The sequence below is a fragment of the Cydia pomonella genome, chromosome 17 (assembly GCF_033807575.1).
Source record: "Cydia pomonella isolate Wapato2018A chromosome 17, ilCydPomo1, whole genome shotgun sequence".
NCBI lineage: Eukaryota > Metazoa > Arthropoda > Insecta > Lepidoptera > Tortricidae > Cydia > Cydia pomonella.
Window position 1 is genome coordinate 20,363,318 of NC_084719.1, and position 25,966 is coordinate 20,389,283.

Genomic DNA, 25,966 nt, shown 5'->3' on the forward strand with positions numbered 1-25,966 from the left:
GTTTATATAAAAGAAAAGATAGAATAACATTTATTTAACATCATAATTTGGCTACAATACTCGTATTATAAAATAAACACATAACAACACAAACTAGATGCTAAACAGGATCCCCACACTCAGCGTATTGCCATGGCAAGCCATGGCGTTGAAAGCTAAGTGGGTATAATATACCCACTTAGCTATGACTACTTTTTTTTTTTTTTTTTTTTGTGAGTGATTGAATACCTAATGTTCAGTTACATACACTGCTTCATCTACAGTATTTAAATCGAATACGGGCAATAAATAAAACCGGAGATATAATTTACCCGTGTAAGCACGAATTAAGTTTATTTTGACCCCATAATATTTTTTTGAAAATTAACTGAGCCTCAATGTACTGCAATCATTCGTTTAACTTGCGCCCGAGGGTTCCGTACTAACTTTCAAATTTCACATTTTTCTATAAGTAATCATATAAGACTTTATTTTGATTGGAAGTGTACTAAGCATTCTTGGTTACAGCGCCATCTATCGGCAAATTGGCTGTGTTGTGCGATCGGTATGTTTGTTCGTTTTTCAGTTACTCGATAAGAAGATATATTCGCTAGAAAGTACAAGTTTGCGACCAAAAACGGCGACTATCGCCTTAATCTAGCCTGTGCCTGTGTGTGTTCGACCGTTGCTCATGATCACCACACACACACTGAGGGGAGTCACACCAGATCCATTTATGCCAATGGTAGGAACAGTTTACAACGCCGGTTCGAAAGGTTTAGTTGACTTTACCCGGCGCGGTTTGTCGAAGCCACGTGGACGTCTATTTGGGTTGAGTGAGCATTCCACTCAGCCATACATGAGTCGCGATATCCCACTCATTGTCAATATGCGCCATACCAAGAGCTGGCGGGTTATGGGATTAGAGCAAGCACAACACATCGGACACAGCCTCACCAGCATGCCGCACACGCCAGCTAAGCTACCAGTCGCCTTCACCGCGACCCCGAAACCTGGCCCCGCTTAAACGGTATCACCATGCTAGGGGTCGTGGGGTTGGGTAACGATCGGTAGCGAAGAGTTGGCCTACACCAGCCACACACACCGTCCCCCAAAAGACGGCCAATTGACCTCCCCACCGGTCGGTGGGGAGCGACCCGCGACAGCCGCCGCAGCCGAAAGGCGGAAGCGGCCCCTCAATTCATACCCCCCTGACGGGGGGTATCGAACGACATTCAGCCAGGGTTATGGGATTTTAGCCGTTTCTCTCCAAGATCACTAAGGTCTTTATGGCAACAAGTTTATTGTAAAACATGTTATTACAAAACGATGAATAAAAAACTAGTTTTCTTTTTTACAATTTTTACTTATATTTTGGCTAGTGTACATTCCCGCATCCAAAAATCTGGGGTATGTTAATGAATGTCCTCGATAATTGTTTCCACGTGCTGGGTCGTCGAAATTTAATACATTATATAACCAGCAAGTTGCCTTGTATTTCGAGTGAAGCTAAAATTAAACTATGAACTACAAACTTCCTTGTCAAGTGTCTCGACAAAGTTCAAAATAATTACGTAACAAATTAAAGTATAAGAAGTCTCATTAAAACTAAAGTACGGTCAAACTAGCCAAGTTTGCCACCTATATTCCAAATAACACGATTTTTTTTAATACTACGTTACGCCAGAGATATATACTATTAATGCGCATGTAAATGCGCGTTGTCGACCCTTTAAAAATATGCACACATTTTTTGCAGAATCCCATACTCTAGCCCCTCGGGAAAACCACGGCAGGTCATTCCACAGCTGAAGCGTCCGCGGGAGGAAATTCTTCTTAAATTGTTATTGTACAATCATATGCGTGATTTTATTCGCAGAAACAATATTTAAATCATCATTTAGTACATGTCCATCTTTCTGCCTCGCACAGCTAAACTGTAGAATGAACTGTCGCCTCCGGTATTTCCGGAACTTCGAGAAAAGAGCGTACTCCCATCTTAAAGGCTGGCAACGCACTTATAACCCCTCTGGTGTTGCAGGGTGTCCATGGGCGGCAGCATACGAAAACATTAGGTACTTTGGCAAATATAACTCTTATGTTTGAGTTTATCTTGATTTGTAGAAAAAATGGTTTAACATTTTGAACGCCATCTCTCGCCAACTCAAGAACGTGGTGTATACGCCAATGTCTCTTGCATCAGTTAGCAAAGCTTTGACTATAGGACTTATAAGCCTTCTTGGCGCCACGGGTACGACTTCTTACGGCGCCTTCATCTTAGGTTTTTTGGTGTTCATAGCGTTGATATCCGTCTAGCTAAATACGTATTGAGAAACGGCCCGATTTGAACTTTAATTAGGCTACATCAAACATTTGCTAAAGATACGATACGGATTAGACATCTCAGTGTCAAAAGCCGTTTCTACAAACAAAAAAAAACGTACATAAATTAATAAAAAGTGTATATCCTCCATCAATAATCCATGTGTACATTCACCCCTTCACTTCACTGTTCTCTATTTAATTCTGGATTTCTAATATATAATTACTGGTATAGAAAAAAATTTTGTGAAAGAATAAGCCTTGTGCCTCTGAACTTAGGAATCTCTTTCGTATATTTACTTATAAATTTATTATTTAGATACTCATATTATACGAGTAGACCACACGTGTATGCTATTGTGGCTCGTAGCGTCTCGATTTTCAAGGTGGACTGGGCTAGGTATGAGGCCGAATATGTACTTATTGTGATAGAAATACTGTTAGATACTATTAATGAATATTTAAAACCATACAACAAAGTGTATAACATTTAGTAGTTAAAAATAAAAATATATATTATACTAACCAGTTTGGGTTAAATATACAAATACATATTAAATTGAATTAGTAATAATTAGTTTTAAGCTCGTTTTTTTTTTGACATTGATGTACAAAATTTAATATAATACTTATGCAATAAACGACTTATAATTGAGCTTAGTAAAAGATTACTTGGAAGCTATGATGGCTTATGAAGCTAAACATTTATACTATCGACACTTGGCACTGTTTAACTATCAGGATGAGTAAAAAAAAGACTACGAATAAAATATATATATTAAAATAGATAAAGTTAGAGCTCAGGCTATTGCGGAGTATTGGCCCAAAGACTATTTCAGCAATTTAAAAACCACCTTTCAAACAGATAGAGCAAAAGAAATGGTAATTATAAAAATTCTCACCAAGTGCGACTAGCATACTACTCTAATAGAAAAGGATATTTTTCCTCGCTCATTTTTAGCACAATATTTTTGAAATATCAATCGTGTTTCTAAATAACACATATTGACATTACTGGAGCCACTGGGGTCTATAAAATATCATTTTTTTTACCAACTGATTTTTATATAAAATAAAATAAAAAATAAAAATAGCCTTTATTCTACCATAATTAGTTTTTTTTATATTTCCTTTGCATGCATGATAATAGTTTTTAATAACATATTGTATTTAAAATATACGTATTGTTTAACATAGGTAAGATAGTAGTATTATTCATAAAATATTTGATTTAACATTTTGTTTCAATTGGTTCTATTATCTATTTTTATAATAAAAAAATATTTTTTTTATATAGTACAAGCCCATATAGAGAACGTTGCGATAAAGAGCGCAAAAGTAAAATGTGTTAGTATGGAGAGTTCCGAAACTAGTAGACAAATACATTTGTACTGAGGAACCGTAATATAAATTTTAAAGACCAAAGAAACTACATTCAAAGATATTTTTAAATAAAAGTTTTGGTACAAGTTAGGGAACAAATCAAATTATTTTCTTAAATATTGGCCGTGACCGCGTCGTTATCCACGTAAGCGGAAGACGCCAGTTCTGATCCGACTTACGTCATTGAAGAGCTTGCTCATATTTTCTTTAGTATATGATATCTGTTTCACTTAGTGTTATAACTGTTTTTCTTTAAAAGAAAAAAGAGATGATCTGGTGTTTTTTTATATATGTATCTTTCCTTGATTGGTTCCTTGGCAACATTTGACTATTTTTTTTTATTCGACAGACAATATTTGTTTGAGTAATATACCGGGTTGGGCCTGTAACAGGAGAAAAAATTAAACTTTAGACTGTACTCCTAAAATTGACCAAATTTGTTCAGCGACTTTTAAAACTAACTTGTGTTTTGATTTCTAGTACACTTTAAAGTTTATTCAGACATGAAAATTATGAGTCTAAATTCAAATCACTGTTAAAAAAACATTACCATACATTGCAGTAGGTAATTGATTATTTTCTTTGTGTACTGCAGAATTTTAGTTGTATAGCTAGAAACTGATGTTTGTGGGGCAACGATTTTTAAGATTACGAGTATACCATGTATCTTATTAAATAAAATAAATGAATAGGGCAAGCAACGTTAGTTACGCTGATGACAGCGTACATTGAAGATATTTAATTTAATTTAATTTAATTTTTTGAAAAATGAGAAATAATACTTCGTAATTTTTTAAAGTTGAACAACAGCATCATCGTTTGAGGAGTAGAATCTATGTTTAAGTTACCTATTAGCTCATGTTAAAAGCCTCTTCCGGTAGGTATATTTTAGCGAAACTAAACTTATTGGTTGATAGTATTATGAAAAACGAAACGGCCGTATTTCTCCTTAATCTCCGTTGACTGGTGTATACGTGCATAAAGAGCCGCCGAGTCGATAAGCCACAAACTTTTCGCATTTATAATACTGGCTTTCTGAATGTTTCTCCGAAGATACTTTTAATTTCCTTCCTTAAGTATTATGCGAATCAGATGTTTCTCTGATTCTTGACTTTTTCGCTCTTTATCTTATTTCATTTGCTTAACGAGTGTTAAGTAGAGGGTAGTTATTATAACTTTTTCAGTAAGTCACCTTAACGTAGGAATTAGGTAGTCATTCATAAAATAGGAGTTGGGCTCTGCTCTAGATCTGGAATGACATCCGCTGTTCTGTGCCCTACCACACAAAGCGAGATGACATTCACAATGCCCATACCTCTCTTTTGGACGTCGCGTAGCCAACGTTACAATCGTTAACGCTTCGTAGCGTAGCGTAGTCATCTCTCTCTGTCACTCTTCAATATTAGTGCGACTGTGACAGTTGCGTTTCGTTCACCATGGAGCGTGAACGATAGGCACGTTGGCTACGCGGGTAGGGTAGTAAGATCGATCGATCGAAATGACAGTAACAAAAGTTAATCAAGTTAAAATTTTTGGTCTCCCGTTAGAAGTCTGCTTGGTAACTATTATGGGTTTTAAAGGGTGTGAGCGGAACAGCAATATATTGTAAGCGCGTGCGATAGAAATAGAAAATGACGGGTCAATGTACGAAATTCTTCGTGCTTAGCATTCTTACTTTCTAACATAGAACATAGACAGGGTCATTACCCACTAGGCCAGACCGGTCGTCAATTTTAGATGTTTTTTTTGGGGAATACAGTAAAATGCAAGCCTCTTGGTTTGGTTTACCCTAATGAAATATAGGTATAGGTACTAATGTGGAGTACAGCCATGGTAAATAATGACAATTGAGGCTAGCTACGAACAGACCTAGTTATCTGTTTCCACCAGCCCGTCTGAAACTTGTCGTTGCAAACTTTTACCAGAATTGTCTGCCAACTGTGAAAACTGTAATAGAATAAACGACGAACGAAACTTGTTTGTGCTTTGAATTTTGCTCAACAAAAAAGTTCACGTTGTTAGGTTTCTGTTAAATTATATTTTTTTAATGTTTGGTTTCGGGTTTCCAAAATAAAGCATGTAAAAGCGGAAGGTTAATTTATATGAAGATAAAACCGGATAAGTGCGAACCAGAATTGCGCCTCGATAATTGCGTATTATAAGACTTTTTAAAAGTTTCATTTTTTTTGCCGCTTGGCCATTTTTGTTATTTGTTGTTATTTTTATTAATTATTATTTTGAGTTTGTATCATTTCTTTGGGGGCCCTGTTTATTTACAAGCTTTTATTTAGTTTCACCTGTTCCGTTGTCTGTAATAAAATCTTGCAAGTTAAAGTAAAATATATATATATATAAATTATAGTAAAATAAGTATTGTCAGCATACCACGCTCTAGTAGCAACTATTTTTAGATATGGAGTAATCTTTTGGGGAAATTGTACAGATAGAGAGCATGTTCTAATATCACAAAACAGATGTATTAAAGCAATGTTTGGCCTTTTTTACAAAATATAAGTTATTGACATTTCCCTGCATTTATATTTTTATTTATGAAGTAGCATTATTCGTCAAAAATAATCCTGATCGATTTCAGCGTCATAGTGTAGTATGTAACTATCTCAGACCACGTGATAATGATAAGATAGTAAGCCAAACTGCCAATACTGCTCTATTAAAGAAAAGTTTATTTGGTCTAGCGCCTAAAATATATAATAAGATACCATTAGACATCAGGAATGTTCAAGAAAAGGATGAGAGAATTGTTATTGGAAAAATGATATTAAATATAATATTAATGACTTTTTGAATGATGATAGTTTTTAAGGGTTTAGTGTAGTTATTTCATTTATAATTTGTACGCCGAGAGGCAAAACATGACGGACATTATTGTAAATATAAGATCACTACGTGTATGTACACTCACTCATGTTTTACAAATAAATTAACTCTTATCTCTTAAATTTGATCCACTTCCCGGTTTCCGATTGAGCTGAAATTTTGCGTACATATATATAAATTGGGTGACAATGCAATATTATGGTGTCATTGAGCTGATCTGATGATGGAGACAGGAGGTGGGCATAGGAACTCTGTGATAAAACAAAGCAACCTAATTGTGTTTGGGGTTTTTAGAATTATTTCGATGAGTATTAATTGCCTGTGGAGAGAAAAGTGCATTCAGTAATAAAAGCTTGTACCAAAAATGTTTTTTTTGCCAAAAACGTATATTTCTTCTTCTTATCTCTTTCTTTTCCCTGAAAACATTTCTGAGTGACGCTTGTGCAAGTAAAACCAGTTTTGTAAGCATCTTTTTTGTAACCTCAATGTAGATAGAACATCAACAGAATCACCCCAATAAATGATGCCATACGTGAGTTGTGAATATACATTTCCACTCACTATGCACTCTTAACGACATTCTTTGAGAAAGTTTCAGAGAGTATAGAGAAGGCATAGGCTGCTTTTGCAATTTTACAGTTTAAATCAATATGAGACTTCCAATTGAGATGAGAATCTATTGTAATTCCTAGGAAGTTAGCACTGTCCACTTCTTCTATTGTCACCGCTCCTTGTTTAACGGTGAAAGACACAGGTGATGTTCTATAATTTCTAAATTGAACAAGTTTTGTTTTGTTTAAATTTATGTTTAGGTTTAATGTTTTCAGCCATTCAAGTACATTTCCGATGCAAGAGACAAATTGATAGGTAAACAATCCATTCCCACTTAAAGTTTATTAATTTATCGTCGTCGTTTACCTACCACTCTTGCTTCTGAAACTCCGAAACTGATGAATGATTCAAGTATAAATTAAACCAATTAAGAAATCCCCAAACCCACTCTAAGTTTCAAAAGATGTACGAGAAAACAATAAATTCTAAATTCTACTCGCAATGTTTAGTTGTTTACAGGCAATCACATAATTTTAGAAGTTATTTACCCTACTTAAAGTTACTGCGATAAATGATTTGTTTGACAGGTGTCTGTTGAATATTGATACTTGTTGCGTAACTTTAACGACTTTAAATTAGATAACTTACAGATGCTTGAGCAAAATCTTCTCTTCTTTCTTCTTCCTTCTTCTTTTAAAATATTGATAAAACCGTAGATAAAAAACCTCGAACATATCCTAACAAATCGTTGTGTAAATACACAGGTCATACTGAAAATGCGAATACAACATTTTGCTCTATAATTACTTTTCTTATCTGTGGTCTATTTAGATTCATGTCTTCTGACGTATACATGTGTGCATGTAGAATTTTCTTGGCTGACTAATTCCGATACACAAGTTTGTCAGAATCTGCTGATATGCGACTTTTGGAACTCTTTATCATTGAGCCCAATTGAGATTTTAATTTAGAGAGAAATATGTCCTTATCGATTATCTTCCGTAAGATTAATTGACGACCGGTTTGGCCTAGTGGGTAGTGACCCTGCCTACGAAGCTGATGGTCCCGGGTTCAAATCCTGGTAAGGGCATGTATTCGTGTGATGAGCATGGATATTTGTTCCTGAGTCATGGGTGTTTTCTATGTATTTAAGTATTTATAAATATTTATATATTATATATATCGTTGTCTAAGTACCCTCAACCCAAGCCTTATTGAGCTTACTGTGGGACTTAGTCAATTTGTGTAATAAAGTCTTATAATATTTATTTATTTATGTATACGAAAACGTCTAAAATTATACAATCTACTACAAAACGACGCACAAAAAGTGGGCTTCTTTAAAAGATAATCCTCGAAGCCTGGTATAACTGTGTTGTCGAATGAGGATTCATTGAAAGTTATATTTTTTCGAATTTCAATTATAAAAACGCTTTTAATTTAATTTTTAAATGGCAAGCAATCCTAAAATACACATCACACCCAAATAAATTATACCTCAAATAGACAAAGAGTTGTATTTCCAATAAATAAACGTTTTCTTTCACGGAATGATCTTTAACCTTTTCAACGCCAAAGACCACTAAAACGGTCATCGTATGTCGTGCCCGCGACGCCAATGACCATTAAAAAGGCTATGGCGGACGTTGTCAAAGCGACTTTAACTTTCACCAGTTAACTTTTTGGCGTCCATGGCATTTCTTGACACGTGTGGAAAAGCGTTGAAATGGTTAAGTAGCTCATTATAGAAACTTTCAGTATTACCCATGTAAGTGACTTTACAGAATTGAAATTATTAACAAATAAATATATTTTGATTTTGATTTTTTATGAAGCCTTATTTTTAGGAAGCCAAACTTATGGAATACGGGTTATCATTTAATTACGGGGTGTTCACAATTTTCAATTTCCTTCATAAAATCATCGTAAAAGGAAGCTTAAAATGTTCAATAACGGCTAAGTAATAGTCTACCTGAACGAAATACGAGATTTAAGTGCGTTGTAATGTCCAATTTGCTCCCGGGACAGAAAGTAAATTCCACGTCAAGTCCATTCCGACTGTCCCCGACGATTTTTTATTATTGGCTGAACGAATTTAGTATCTGGGGAGATATAAAAGGAAATGAAGCTAAGCCCTTCGGAAATCTAAGAAATTGGTCTTTTTTCTCGCAGTGCGTATGAGGACAATGGTACCGATCGATTCCAATGAAACAGAGTTACTTCCCGCTCTTGGGACTGTTTTTACGATCGCGTCAAAGATTTACGCTCCTACGGCGGGGGAAACCTACGTGAATATTTTAATGTCTCAGTTAACATCGCGGGCTATGATTCTTTCTTTACTTTCTTTAATGGCGCGGGACCAAGATTATGGGTGATTTCCATTTTAAATGTCTAGACTATTTTGATGACAGTTCAAACATTTTAATGTGAATTATCCTACCGACTGTCTTCTACTTCATTTTATTTCTGTATTCGTATGAGAAGCTAATCTATTCAAATTTTTCTTCGGGTTTTTGATGATATATTATTTTCTTACATTGTAGGTACTTACCCAATACGTATTTCTTTTTGACATTTAATTATCTGTAAGGCGTGTATGTGGATAAAATATTTACAGAGAAAATAAGCTTATTCCAAAATAGAATAAAACAAGATTGACAGCGAAGAATAATGTATCACGCCAAAACCAAATCAATTAATGTACATATTTATTACAATATACATTATCTAATATACTCGTAACATCATAGAGATTTCTAAAGTGAAACCGGGTTCGAAATACTTCGAATCAACCCTTTATATAATATTGAACTTGAATCAAATTGCATAAAAAAAGTTATGTTGCCCTTATTTGCAAATGAAATAATTCAGACTCAGCAGAGTCTAAATAAACTACTTACATATTCCTTTGGCGAAGTCATTATTAGGCTTAGGACTTTTGGTAGCATTTCGTGGTTCTAGAATCCATGGAGGCGAAAAATTTTATTTTTTCAAAGTCAAAGAAAAGATTTTGGACCCGGGTACGTCCTTAAACTACGTCCAAAAGAGAGGTATGGGCATTGTGAATTCCATCTCGCTTTGTGTGGTAGGGCACAGCCAGTGGATGTCATTCCAGATCTAGAACAGAGCCCAACTGGGGAAGTACCTCCACCTTACAGAAAACCGCAGCCAAATAACACTAGACCCTACTCATAGTGTTGTGTTCCTGCCGGTGAGTAAGGTTGCCAGAGCTCAACGAGGGGGGGGGGGATTAGGGTCGGCAACGCGCATGTAACTCGCGCGTCCTCTGGAGTTGCAGGCGTACATAGGCTACGGAGACTGCTTACCATCAGGCGGGCCGTATGCTTGTTTGCCACCGACGTAGTATTAAAAAAAAAAAAGATTACATGCATATAATATATATATATATATAAAAAATGCTAGTAAACAGAATAAACGATTGGGATATGGGGTAGGAGAGTCGTTTTTGGAACATTTTTTTTTTCTTTTACCATCGTAAAGAAAGTGTTTAAATAAGTATGTTTTGTCAGATACACTTTTTTCTCCGATCAATATTTAATAAGATATTGGGGTTCTCCAGTATATCTCGGTAAATATTGATCGGAGAATAGAAGTAAACATAACATTACATAACACTCTTATTAACTAAACACATTCTTTATTATGATAAGGAAAAAAAAATATCATACATTTTCTGACCCAAAACCGACTCCCTAACTAATACCCCAACCGTTTATTTAGTTGACCAGCATTAACTTAATTTTTAACATATAAATATACATGTAATATTTGCTTTGACTTTAAAATAAAATGTTTTGCGACTCCATAGATTCTAGAACCACGGTATGCTACCAAAAGTCCTAAGCCTAAGATGCTTATTCAATCTGCTTTATGACTATTCAGTTGAATATTTTTGTCAATGCTACCGTGAATTTAAACCCGCCAGCAAACTACACATACAATATAAAGTTTGAATGGGAAAGCCGTGAGGATTTAGTCTTGAAACCTGGCCTGTAGACGGACGACAGATAAGCAAATTGTTGTAGAAATACTCGTTAAGCCCTCAGCCTCAGTTACTCGGATTGAATTGACAAGGGACTGCTCCAGCTGCTGTACTCATATTCTTAATATCAAACACAAAATGCCGCAAAATCAAATACTAGTTTTTTTTTGTTTATATGATGCATTTTCTATATATTTTAGATTTTTCATTTATATACCGTGTTGTGTAGAAGTGCACACGAGCGCCGAGCTAACTATGAGTTGAAGTGGTCGCCTTGGTCGAAATCGGCCGGAAGGATCATCATGTGTCATTAGTCCGTATTGACTTAAATTTTATATATGTACCTAATTCCCTACTATTTCAAATTGGTTATCCAATGGCATTTGTGGTTATGTACGTATTTAGACCTAGAACTGAAACTAGTTAACAAATAGGTACGAATAATTTAAAAAACGTTAGTTAACATAGATAAACCTGTACCCCTAGTGTAAATAAATTCGATTTTGAAACGTGACGTACGCGTTTGCGTTTAGTCTAATTTTGTATTGGATTTAGAAAGAGCGCGCCAAGCGGGACGTTTTGAAAACTCAAAATCCTATACAAAATGAGACTTAAGGTGGTTCGACTAGGTTACCCAAAGCTTAAACCTCACTAGATGGCGCCACAATTGCAAATTTTGAGTTTTAATTTTTTTGTGGAGTAGCTTGGTATTTCTATACTGTAAATTATGTTTAGCGCACTCTTTAAATAAATATTGAACTATTACAACAAACATTGAACACTTCATTGTACAAAAACTACCCCTTAATGTCGACAGAATGTTTCTTGACTCTATTTCTAAGTATCACTCACACATTCAAACAGTCTTACTGGGATCCTTGTAGTAGACAATTTGGCACAGCGTGAGTAGGCTTCAATAGCGTTGCGGTATGTACGTGGAAATACATGCAAGAGGATGTGGGTTCGAGACTCATTATTTTTTTTTTGTTATCAGTATTATCAAGTACCTATTATTAATAAATTATTTTATGAGAAATATGAGCGTTTTCCATAAAAATATTAAAAATCTGATTCTCACACATCATGATATTTTTGGGTTCTTCCAACTCAGAATCACTAGCATAATCAATCCTCGTGCTAAAAAAACCCGAAAATTTGTATTGAAATTTAAGTTTTACATTGAAATTTCTTTCACACTAAAATGTGACGTAATGGTATGGATATTTTAGGATATCTTTTTTTAATGCTAGGGTGGAGAAGATTCTAAGTAGAATGAACCTAAGAAAGTCCAAATTTGTAAGTCAGATTTTCCGGTATTTTTTTCAAAAAAAAAACGCTGTTTTGTTCTAAAATTAAAGCAATCCCTTACTGCCCAGCCTTTAAAAAAGTAGGTACTATTTTACAGTAGAATTAAAACATTTTTTTTACGATACATTTAATTAAATTACAGTGAGTTACAAAATTGCATGGCCTTCTATTCATAACCATTATAAAAAGAAATGAGATATTTACCATGTTTGTTTATATTATTGATTTCCCGATATTTTGACACAACTAGAAGTTTCACACAATGCCTAGAGATAGAACATTATTTATTTATTTTATTTATTGTCAATTTCATTCAACGGATCACATCATATCCAATTTATGTGTTTATGTATTTCATTGTTTTCTACCTGTTTGGTTATTAAATTCTGTTACTGCAATAATCTTTATCTACATAAAGTATACCAACGAAAGTTTAATAAAGTATATATTAAAATGAAGTACACAAAATCAGGAATTACATATGACAATATCATTCAAAATCGCCTCCTCTGGCTTTGACACAGGCCCTCAAACGACGAGGCCAGTCATTAATAGCGGCACGCACGATTGTCATGTCTAATTCCGTCACTGTCTTAACTATGGCCCGCTTGAGGGAGTTAAGATTTGTGTGGGGTTTAGCACAGGCTTTCTCCTCAATAACCTGCTATATGACATAATCCAGGGGGTTAAGGTCCGGGCTGGAGGACGGCCAGTCTTCGTGGGCAATAAAGTCAAATTTGTTCCTTCGAAACCAGGCTTAAGTTGTTTTTGCCTTATGTGCAGGAGCTGAGTCCTGTTCAAAGATCCATGGCTGGTTTTGAAATAGGGTGTGGCTTAAGGGCTTCACTATTGGTTCGAGAACAGTTTCCAGTTTCCGGTTTTCACACCTTTTTCACAGAAATGAATCTGTGTTAGCCCTGAGTATGACACACCCAAAATCATGTTTGGCGGGTGCCCACATTTATGCAACGCAATAGGGTTGTTTCCATCTACAAATCTTAGGGCATAATTGTATCCCAAAAAAATATTTTGGATTATAAGAACATGTTAAACTACTTTTAGGGGACCTGTAATGACCATATTTTTGTAAATATTGAATTTAAAATATCTTTTGGCATACGTCACGTGACCAAACTCGAAACGTCATTGAAGATTCTGATGACGTCACAACTCTCGGATTGACACTGTTGACAGTTAGGCGATTAACAACAAATGACAAATATCAGTTGACAGTTCGTATCTTCTACGTGTGTATGTAGTTATGTGTCAAACCATAAACTGTGACGTCACACAATTTTCAAAGAGCGTTTTGGGCGCGAAAGCATCTGTCAAAATATATTTTGTTAATTTAACATATTTAAAGCCGTTTTTAGTATAAAAGCTGAATTTTAAGGCAACTTTTAGTTAATATAGAAAGTAATACAAGCGTTTCAAAAAATTGGAATACGATTCTCTTTTAGGCCCCAATTCATTATAGATACGACGAGATAAGCGTTATGTGTGGTATATAATTATAGCTCACAAATCCACCACATTATGTCATTTTTTATTTTTTCGGTAGCATTTGTTTTAACGGAAATAAAGAGGTTGCAAATCGAGTAACAGAACTTCAGAACAGATATCATTTGATATTTACCAGTCGCTTTTCGGTGAAGGAAAACATCGTGAGGAAACTGGACTAATCCCAACAAGGCTTAGTTTTACCCTCTGGGTTGGAAGGTCAGATGGCAGTGGCTTTCGTAAAAACTAGTGCCTACGCCAAATCTTGGGATTAGTTGTCAAAGCGGACCCCAAGCTCCATTGAGCCGTGGCAATATGCTGGGACAACGCTAGGAAGAAAGAAAGAAATCGAGTAACAGAACTTAGTAACCAACTAGGTATAATAGTTATGATGTAAATGTCCATATCATGTTGGAGTCATATATGTATTAGCCAACTAATTATTCAAGATCAATACACTTAGCTCCCTTAGGTATTCGCCTAAGTACAATCTCGGGCAAAATTGAGTTTTATAAAAGTGAACTAGTTTTTAGGTCATATTTTCTATGAATTGGTCATTTTTGTAGACTCCAAATTACAGTTACACTTTTCCTGGTTTTTCGCGGACCAGAATATCGATGATTTTTGTAACTTGATTTAGACGTTGCTATCATTTTCAATCCAAAAACACATAAAATCACAATTCAGAACATGCGGCAGCGTTGTTTTCTATCAAGTACCTCAAGCACCAGGGCGGCTACCGGGAAAATCGAAATGCGTTAATTTCGGGCATTTTTCTCTGTCACTCTAATTACGTCTTAGTGAGAGTAAAAGAGAAAGATCCCCGCAATTTGCGAATTTAGGTTTTCGCGGTAGGCCCCCAGGTCCTGTCAAGTTTCAGCAGTGTTGCCAGGTGAGCGGAAGAGAATTATCGTACTTGAGTGTCAATATTATTGTACCGTTGAAAAAAATATCGTACGCCAATCAAAAAGGCAGCCCCTAAAAATGTCTTGCAAAATAAGCTTAAACTTCCAATTAATAATAAAAAAAAGTCAATTTTCGTCTAAATTGCGCAAAAAATCTGTTTATGTTTGTGTATTTATGGGATAGACTCAAACGGTATACAGGAAATTGTGACATTTTAAACTTTAAACTTACACCAAGGAGCCGAACACCCAAAAGATACTAATTTTAGCCTATTTCTGAGAGAAAGTGTCATATTTTGCTTCAAATTACTAGACTTTTAAGGTGGCATCATCCAAGGGCTGAAATTATAGTACTTTAGTGTACGATAATGCTCTTTGGAACATTACGTCATACCGGGGCCCAAATTATCGTACATGTACGACAATTATCGTACGCCTGGTCACACTGAGTGTCAGTGTCGACAGAGTCAGCTAAAAACGCGTCAAACATCGCAACGTCGCGCCGATGCATGGAGTGGCAACGCCGCAATGTATTTGTACACGACATTTGTCACACACACATGAGTAAAATTTATAAAAATATAACGTTGATTATTGCATGATTTCTGTATGAAACAAAGTTTTTCTATTAATTTAGCGCAAATGAATATTCGAAAGTAGATAGATGCGCAACTATTTATGTAATAATATTGTGTAATTAATTAATAAATAGCGATTGTTTTTTGTATGAAAATCGAACCACCTTAACGCAAACGCGTTCGTCACGTTATGATGTCGATAAAATTTACACTAGGGGTACTGTTATCGATAAGTGTCTCAAACTAATGTATTGTACGGTCACGTCTGAAAATATCGATACAGACAAAGTGCCAAAAACATGTATACACTAACCCCCTTATTCATAAAACCTGACGGGCCTGATTTAGTTAAATTATGTTTTATCCCTTTCTTACAAATACATAAATCAAAATGACAGATAAAGACAAACGATTCATAGCTAATTCAGGCCAGTACCACAGGCCACATATTTTCGGTACTTTTTTCGTACCGATATTTTTATACGCGACTGTACTAACTGAGAAGAAATAAGAATATCAAATCAATTGAATGGCTCTCCATACAATATTTCGATTCTTTATGCAATATTTTCGTGTATATTCAGTAATATAAAACCGAAAAATATAGCAAACTAACATAGCAGACGTGTCTTATATGTATTTCGATATACATAACTATAATTTTTATTAATGACAGTTTTTTCCGTAAAGTTCCATAAACTACATACTCCACGATTCGATAACTGTTAACTGTAACAGGGAACGTCAACAATTAAGTTTTTTTATTCCCTAGTTTCTAGTTTACGTATATAAACTTATTTTTCATGGAGGTATTGCCAAAACTTTATCTGTCCTTTGGTGTCTAAATATATTGCCATTAACTTTAATTAAATTTAGTTTAACTTTCAGCTAAAATTCTCTAAACTCTGGCGAAGCATTTATTTAAAATTAAAAGTTTCTCAGCCAGGTAATATATAAGTGAAATTTCATGGAACCTTGACACCGCAGATAACCTGCGAGTAAGTGTTGTTGATAGCTCCCAAGAGTCTCATTGCAAGTTTGCTCCTAAAACTCTCTCTAGGAAAACGGGCGCCGTATATTTTATGCCATATTAGAAACGAGGTACACCTATACTAAAATATGAAAGTGTGGGGGAGTTCATTGTAGAATAACTTATTAAACTTTGATTGTTAGTGACTTTCATTCATCGGGGAAGTTGCGATTTTGATTTAATATTAACTTGAAATGTTTAATTGCCAACGGTTTTAAACCTCATTAATCATTCTAAGATTAAGGCTTGATTAGATTTATATTTACACTGTTATAACAAGCTTGCCCTGTAAGTATGTATGTACGTATGTTTGTTTGGATCAAATCTTGGATGCCTGAACGAATTCTCCGATTGAGCTGAAATTTTGCATACATAATGTAAGTCCGGTGACAATGCAATATTATGGTACCATTGAGCTGATCAGTAGGGCTAAGATGGTCGGCTCTTTATCATTTATCACCATGCCTGTCACGTTCTATTATGTTTGTAAGTGCGAAAGTGACGGGCATAGTGACTAGTGATAAAAATGAAACCATGGTGCCACCGCTGATGATGGAGACAGGAGGCCACCATAGGAACTTTGTGATAAAACAACGCAACCAAACACACATGTTTGGGGTTTTTAGAATTGTTTCAATGAGTATTAGTTCCCTGTTGAAAGAAAAGTACAATCAGCGATAAAAGCTTGTACCAAAATGAAGTTTTTGCCAAAGTATATTGTACCTAAGATCGTCGAAAATCGCGAAAAAAAATACCCTGCGGTGTCAAGAGAAATTTGTTTAGTATGATCACACATTTTTGACGTTCATCACGTCCTCAAAGTCACCCAGTATTAGTAATTTCATGTTGTAAGATTATTTCAAACGACATCAAAAAGGAGAGACCACAATATGTTGGCTATTCATGTTAAGAGACCGCAATATGCTGGCTATTCTTGTTAAAAGACCGCAATATGCTGGCTATTCTTGTTAAAAGACCGCAATATGCTGGCTATTCATGTTAAGAGACCGCAATATGCTGGCTATTCATGTTAAGAGGGAAGTTGCCACATGATTGCCCATACAAAAAAGAGAAAACGTTTTTCCACCTCTTAATATTTTCTATTCTCCATGAGTTTTAGTAAGTCATTGACACAATGAAAAACTAGGTTTATAGGCTTTCCTGTTTTCAAAATATGCAAAACATTTTTTTTTTTATAAAAGCGAATCCTATAAACCTAGAATACCATATATTATGCTGAAGCGATCGACATCAAAATCAAAGTGGACTTAGTTAGAACCAACCATTTTCTTTCGAAATGGAATTTCATGGAAAAATTACCGTTATTTCGTTAGATTCGAAAAGCTATTTTTCCCTTTTAAGTAGTAGGTACTATTGTCCCTTGAGTAAATTAAATATTAATGTGTGAAAATCCTGAAAGTCAAAATAAATCTTAACCGAAGCGCATTAAGCAGGAATTGCATCTTTTTGGCAAAATGCACTCCAGCAAAAAGACTAATCCTCGTAAGTTAGACGAACAAAATGCTGGAGACTAGCGGTGCCTACGGCGGAACTGCATTATGTATGTGCTCTAACGACGAACTGTATTCAAGTTTTAAGTACTTTGGAGCTAAGTTTCGCTTGACAGACTTACCAACATTGCCTTGCTAGACGCATCACTACTAGGAGTAGAATAGCCTAGCCAAGATGACATTTGTTTGCGCTACGACAACAAAACGCTTTATTGTCTCTCTCAATCAATCAATTTATTTGCTATAGAACATACTTTAATGCATTCCAAATTCAATTATAATATGGTACACAATAAAAACAACAAAAAATTATTGAGATATATTTAAGAACGGGCCTTATGGGCAATAAGAATGGGGCCAGTACAGCGGTGTCGAGCCAATCGTGCAGTCTATTTATCACCTTACTAAATTCCATCAAAATCGATTCAGCGGTTTAAGCATGAAAGGTAACACACAAACTATCAGAGTTACATTCGCATTTAATTTTTTTTTATTAAATAAATATTATAGGACCTTATTACACAAATTGACTAAATCCCACAGTAAACTCAATAAGGCTTGTGTTGTGGGTACTTAGTCAACGATATATACACTACCGTCAAAAAGTTGAAGAAGGCTGCTTGATGTTTTAAGACTTAAGACATTATCAGTCTTATAGATGGGTAGGTATATCAGGGAAAAAGTCATTGGCCTAGCCTTCCAGTACTAAATAAGGCCAGAACGCCCTAAAATATCTTAACTTTGACCTACCGATTAAGGTTACGAGACTTCTGAGTCTAGGTCAAGACATTTGCGACTAAGTTTAATTTTATTCAACGTGAAATATAAGTAGCTTCGCGCGTGTGCAGCCGCGCCGTAGGATTGCATACTAATTTTCTTTTTAGTGAGTTCAAGGATGGTAGCCGTAAAATAATAGCTACGTTTTTATACGATATCATATGTAGTTTGTATCATTAGTTCAAGTGTGTTAATGATATTATAACTACAGCAACCAACTCACACGCACCCGTTTAGGAAGCAAGGAACGCGAGTGCTACCAGCACCCCACAGAATAGAATAGAAAAACGTTAAATGCAAAACAATCTACAAACAGCACCACATTCGTAAATAAAAAAGAAAGAAGATCATATCATATCATATCATTTATTTCGTTGTAAAATCATGTACATAAAATCTAAAAGGTGTTAAATAAGTAATAATGTCAGTCCATAACGCCCTGCTAGGGCACACAACATACTTAGTCTACTAATTAACTTAATACTAATTAAATTAGGCCAAAACAAAACAAAAATATTAAAATTAAAATAATTAAAACAAAATAATTTAAATTAAAGTAGAAATAACACAAAAATCAATAAATGTATAAAATAAATCAGAGCAATCATTAACTAAAACAAATTCAGTCAAAGTAAATTTAGTAACTATTGCAGTCCAATTACTTAAAATAAGATTCAATTACGTTTATAATAAATTATTATCATTTAGGAAATCTTTTACAGAGTAATAACATTTTTCTATTAATAATGTTTCTAGCTTGTTTTTAAATTCGGCGTGTCGAGGTTCTTGTTTAATGGAATTTGGGATCTTATTAGTAATTAAGATACAATTGTAGTGTGGGCTATTTTTATACATTTGCAAATTGCATTTTGGGACCAAGAGTTTATTTCTGTACTGCTCTCTAGTTCTCTCACTAGATCTAATACACTAAACAGTTATAACTACTATCAAAGACAAACACGCCAAAGCAAGCAAGCAAGCATATACACATACACATCTTTGATATTCACGTTCAGAAGTATATCTTTTACAGTCTTAATTGTTCTACATATAGAACCATCACTTTTTGTTCGGATGTTACAGAAGGGTAGATACTTTTGACACCTTGTTTGTTTGTTCTATTCTATTCTATTCTATTCTATTCTATTCTATTCTATTCTATTCTATTCTATTCTATTCTATTCTATTCTATTCTATTCTATTCTATTCTATTCTATTCTATTCTATTCTATTCTATTCTATTCTATTCTATTCTATTCTATTCTATTCTATTCTATTCTATTCTATTCTATTCTATTCTATTCTCTTCTATTCTATTCTATTCTATTCTATTCTATTCTATTCTATTCTATTCTATTCTATTCTATTCTATTCTATTCTATTCTATTCTATTCTATTCTATTCTATTCTATTCTATTCTATTCTATTCTATTCTATTCTATTCTATTCTATTCTATTCTATTCTATTCTATTCTATTCTATTCTATTCTATTCTATTCTATTCTATTCTATTCTATTCTATTCTATTCTATTCTATTCTATTCTATTCTATTCTATTCTATTCTATTCTATTCTATTCTATTCTATTCTATTCTATTCTATTCTATTCTATTCTATTCTATTCTATTCTATTCTATTCTATTCTATTCTATTCTATTCTATTCTATTCTATTCTATTCTATTCTATTCTATTCTATTCTATTCTATTCTATTCTATTCTATTCTATTCTATTCTATTCTATTCTATTCTATTCTATTCTATTCTATTCTATTCTATTCTATTCTATTCTATTCTATTCTATTCCGTTACTTTTGATGTTGACTGTACAGAATGCTCTTTAATCACGCTTATTTAAAGCTAAAAATGTGGACATCACATATAAAAGGACAAGCTTATGTTCAACAACGAGTGTAATAAAAATAAATGGTATGCGAAAAATTTATCAAAAAAAGTGATTTAACCGGAGGTAATTATTTAATATGGAAGTACTTTTTGTACTCCTTATGTATGAGTGTAACTTATCTATAGTTTTATGATATCATTGTGTGAACATTTTCGTGTTCTTAGTATGTAGGGCTCAAGTGAGTTAAATAATGACACAGTTATTTTAAGAAGCGGCGTGTCAAATAAGCTTGTTGTCTAAGGTTTTTAATAATAATTTAACTCATCGCATCCTTTTTGGGATGTGTTGCGTTACTTGCGTTAGGTTAGGTTAGCCACCCAACCTTATGCTGAAATACGACCCCTATACGGCCCCTAGGGGCCGCAATGGAGCACATAACTTACATAATTGAGGCTTGTACATTTTTATGAATAAGGGGGTAAATCTGGAGCCACTCACTGCGCCCACCTTGAAATCACTCTACGCCCCCCAAGTGGAGCGCATCTGACTGGTTGGGAAACCCTGAGTTAAAGAATGAGATATAATCGCTCAGTAAGTATATAAAAATGCGGTCTCCTTCCAACTTTCTTTCTAATTCTAATCAACACTTATTTACCTATACCTACCTCTGACTACCGTTAGAGTGAAAATGTGGCATGATTTATTATTATGGACGTATTGATTTCCCTACTTTAAGATAATGTTAAAGGAAGAAGTTTCTATTTCAATTAAATTCAAGTTACATTGAGTGTCGCTGAATACAAATTCTTGTCGTGAACAATGGCAACGCTTAATGTAAGCCCGCGCCTGCATCGAAAGTGCGCTAACACGCAAGAAAAGTGCAAACATAGTCGGAATATGCATGTGTTTTAATATTCATGCCAACGGTTGGTGCTTCATGCCATAAATTACAATCGCTAAGAAAACGCCAACGAGTCGAACGTATCGTTCAACCAGCGTAACCCCCATTGCCACTAGCAGTCATTTCAGAGAATGTAAAGCCTGGTTTAGTTTCGTGTGCGACTTGGAAAGTGTTAGAAATAACGTCTAAGTTAAGGATCGCAGGTGTGCACTTCTACATTCTCACCCCGAACTTTGCATAGTTGTAACTGTGGACTAATTGTATTAAGGCCACTGACTGTAAAGAGGGTTTCGTGATTTAAAGCCTTTTGAAAACCTTGGAATGCTTTCAGTATTTTGACATGGAACCGCCCTGATATTATGACTGAAATGTTTATTTGAAATTAATGTGGAAACGTATAATAATGTGGAGACGTAGGTATAATATTCACATTTAAAACATTTAAAGTATCACATAAATACCCATCGTAAAGCTAGAGAATAAAAAATCGTAGGTACTTAGATACTATCTACGAGTATGTATCTATAGAATTCTCAAATTTAAACTATCGTTAGTCATACTAACTCCAGCCAAAATAACGGTTACCTAGGCTCTCCGATACATGTCATTGTCGCGCGCGTGACGAATTGTTTTGGCTTAAAAAATCTTACTGTCAAACAAAACTGATGGTTGACAGCGAAAGGTCACGTTGTCCCTCCCTGAAGGTGACATTCATACGTCAACTGCAGCTGTGCTACTGTTGCGAGTTGCGCATTACTGCTAAATATTGCCGCGTCGTCGAAATAAAATGAGTGACGAATTGAACGTCATAATCGCGCCAATAATGCGGCGTCAAACGTCACAAATTTTTGCTTGAAAAATGAGTCAAAGCCAGTGTCAGTGTGTAGCCAGTGCAGTAATGTTGCAACAGTAATGCAGCTGCAGTTGCCACATACGTCACCTTAATTTGCGCCGACGACGCGGGTTTTCTTTCTCACTAGACTGTGCGAGTGCCTTTGAGACCGCGGACTGGACGCATGGACGCATGTGGCGCGCGACGCGGCGAGCGGGATGGCGGGCGGCGCGGCAAGCCGCCGCCGCTGTCGTCCAAAACAGCTTCATTCAAGTCTTAAATTTGACCATGCCTCGCGTATTTAAGACGACAGCCGCGCCGCGCACCGCGCCAGTCCACTGTCTGATGACTTCTCAGAGCAGGTGTGAGCTGAGCGCGCCGAAACAGGCGAGTGACATACCTGGCCACTTGTACTACGGTGCATTCGCTAGTTTAACGTTTCCTTTATTTCATACGTTCGATATATATTATCTAAAAGCATACAGGTAATACCAACATTAAAACTAGGAAAGTAAAAACCGCATTTACAGGCGCTATAAAACATACATTACTCGTACACCGTACACCTTGAAGACATTTCAATAAGACCGTAAATGAGTCTTAAAACCGAATACGGTAAGGTATTGCATATGTTGCCTTCGCAATAAATCGCATTTTATGGGCAGTTAAACGCTTGTTATTACGTAAACAAGGCACCTCTATGATACATACGAGAACGACAAATAAAAGGAAAGTAAATATATGTTTTCGTTCCTTGTACGTAATGGGTTTTTTCAATGCCATGGTTTGCCTCATTGCTTATAAGCCTAAATTATGACTAACTCTAAACAGTCCAGGCCCGGGCCGAGGCTTCCGACGCTTTATTTTCTATGACGAGTGATGGGTCATCACGTGATTCTTTCTATGGAAAATTGGGTGTCTAGCCAAGGTGACGACCGCTTGCTCTACGACAATGAAACGCTTTGTAGACACACCTCTAGAGAGACCTCTATCACTCTTCCATATTAGTGCGACAGTGACAGAAGTATCGGGCTCGGACGCCCCGGCCCGGTCTAGCGTGAATCATCATTTATTGCGAAACTTAGTATCGAAATCGAAATCTAACGAGAAACTGAAAAATCTTGTTAAAAACTACCAAATAAAGTAATTTTGACCCTTGCAAAAATGCCTTACATTTGAAACCAATCGGTCAGTTTATTAAATGAAAACATAAGTACTAAAACACAACCATCATCTGAATCCACAGCGCAGGCTACGTCACAAGCGTATGTACTAAACGGAATCCGCAACAAACTTCGTCCAATCTACATAACTGATAATCCGCCACAGGCTTCGTCAAAAGTGTACAAGATAAAATCCGCAACAAGCTTTGTCCAAAAACCTAACTCTACCGACGCCTTCACGTTAATCCCCGAGACGACACACACAAAACCAACTACATATTAAGTTGTGCCTATAACGTCAAAAACCGAAACTATTATAGTGTATAGGTACTGTCAAAGTAACTTCCAGGCTTTCAAATATGGTTTAGGTATTCATTGTATGATGCCTACTGGTGTGCACGTGACATTTTTGGGTATGATAAATTGCGTACGCGGCCATTCGTTTAACGTATAATTTTCGCAATATAAAGTATTCTATACTTTAATCCGTGCTAGGCCATCAATAAACCAAATTTCAACTACATCAGTTCAGCGGGCGTATGATGGATTGATGGTACTGCTGTCCACGTGATTGACCAAATGCCATTTATTAACAATGCGCAATAGAAAGAGACAGATACTGTCACGTTCACGCTATCACAGATACACACACAGATCCCTGAAATGGATACGTTGGCCTTTGTACAAATAATATATGTTCTATCCTGTTTTATGTTTAAAATAAAGTGTTTTTATCTACACACATATAAACATTCTATGATGCCTTAAAAATCCGTAAATAATTACCAACATTAAGATGCGTGAAAAAAGTTTCCATTTACCCCAATTTGACGTACAGTTTATCTTTTAATTAGTTTTAAGTATAAAATGAGTTTATTTTGGTTGTTTTTAAAGTAACTATAGCAAAAGTTTCGTTTAAAATGAGCGATAAAGAAATTTCGGCGACGCCACCACATATCCGCGAGTTCCGCCAAAAGAGCAACGATGGCCCAATGTTGGCTGTAATTTGGGTTAGTGAATATATCATAGAAAGATTATAATATGTGTGTAGATAAAATAGTGTATGTAAGTCTACATAATTTTGCGCCTTCCATTCTGTAGCAGTCTCATTAACTATTATATTACTACTACACATCGAAAACTTATTCGTTAATTCCCTAACTTTTTTGCAATTAATACTCTGTGTGTGTAATCCTTCAACCAACCCAACACCTACAGAAAGATTCAACAAAACAATGGTAACTAGCCTATTTTTATCTCCATAAACGCCTCGTTGAAGACGGTTCAAGAATCCAGTACGATTAACCGGTACGTTTGATCTATACCCTGTAATGCACACTCACGGGGCTGAAGCCTACCGAGCCGGCGAATGGTTCTGTCGGACCCTTGCCCTTGCTTGCTTTGTGCACGAGCCAATGAGCAGGGCCTGCGCCCTTTGCCCTTTCGCCTTTTGCCGCAGATTCTTTAGTGCTCACTGGAAATACGCAACCGAATGTTTTTGTTGTGCTAGCTTGGTTCTATTCTTACGAGTGTTTGGTTTAAACTAATTTTACGATTTAAACTCTATTTTTACTTTTAGACACTCGCGCAGTCAAAGCGCGGCAGTTTAATGTTACGAGTAGTATGTCTAACGTATGTTTGCTTATTTTAAATATTATATGATTTGAATGAGTATAATATTTTCAATATAAAACAATATCATAATTACTTTTATACGTAGGTACATACATACTATCTACGTACCAATTTTATACAGAAAATTTAATTAAATATTTATGTTTGACTAGATACAGTCAACTGCAGAGCCCCCCCCCCCCCCTCAAGTAGATTCTCTGCCGCTGACTGTACATTTGACTTGTCAATGATTTATTTTTTCACAGAAGCTATATTAAAACTTTCTTATATTTAAAACAATGGTACTCGTATGGATGTAACGAAGAAAAAAAAAGTCATTAAAAACGGATTGCATTGTATAATCTTTAAAACCAAACTTGGTTAAAAAAAAAATTTTTTCCAACAGGACGAAGCGCAATAATTGAATAGGCTTGATATCTTTATTTTGATAAAGAAAGGAAATAATCGTTTTTGTTTGAAGAAACGTCACTTTTGACACATCGACCTTATATTTGACGTATCTCAATGTGCGAATCGGGCCGTAGCTACTATTACTTTGGCATACCTACGAGTAAAATAGGTATAACTAGTCTATATAAACTAAGTAACGACTTGCGCATAACTATGTGTATAACTAAACGTCATATTTTCATTTAAATTTAACAATGACATTGCCACATTCTGTCACTGCAGATGCCATGTCAAGTAAGCTTGATCCGACGAATATTCGCTTTTTCTTGAACCTAATAATAATATGATAATTTAATTCAACATCCAAAGCTCAAAATTGTATCTGCGAGGGTCATACTTCATCTCATATGATTTCGATTTTATGTGCCGGCCTTACCCTTCATAAATTTAGGGACTCTTCTGATCAGACTTGGAACTTTTTGTGGTGATTGACAAAATCAAATCTCGTCATGTCA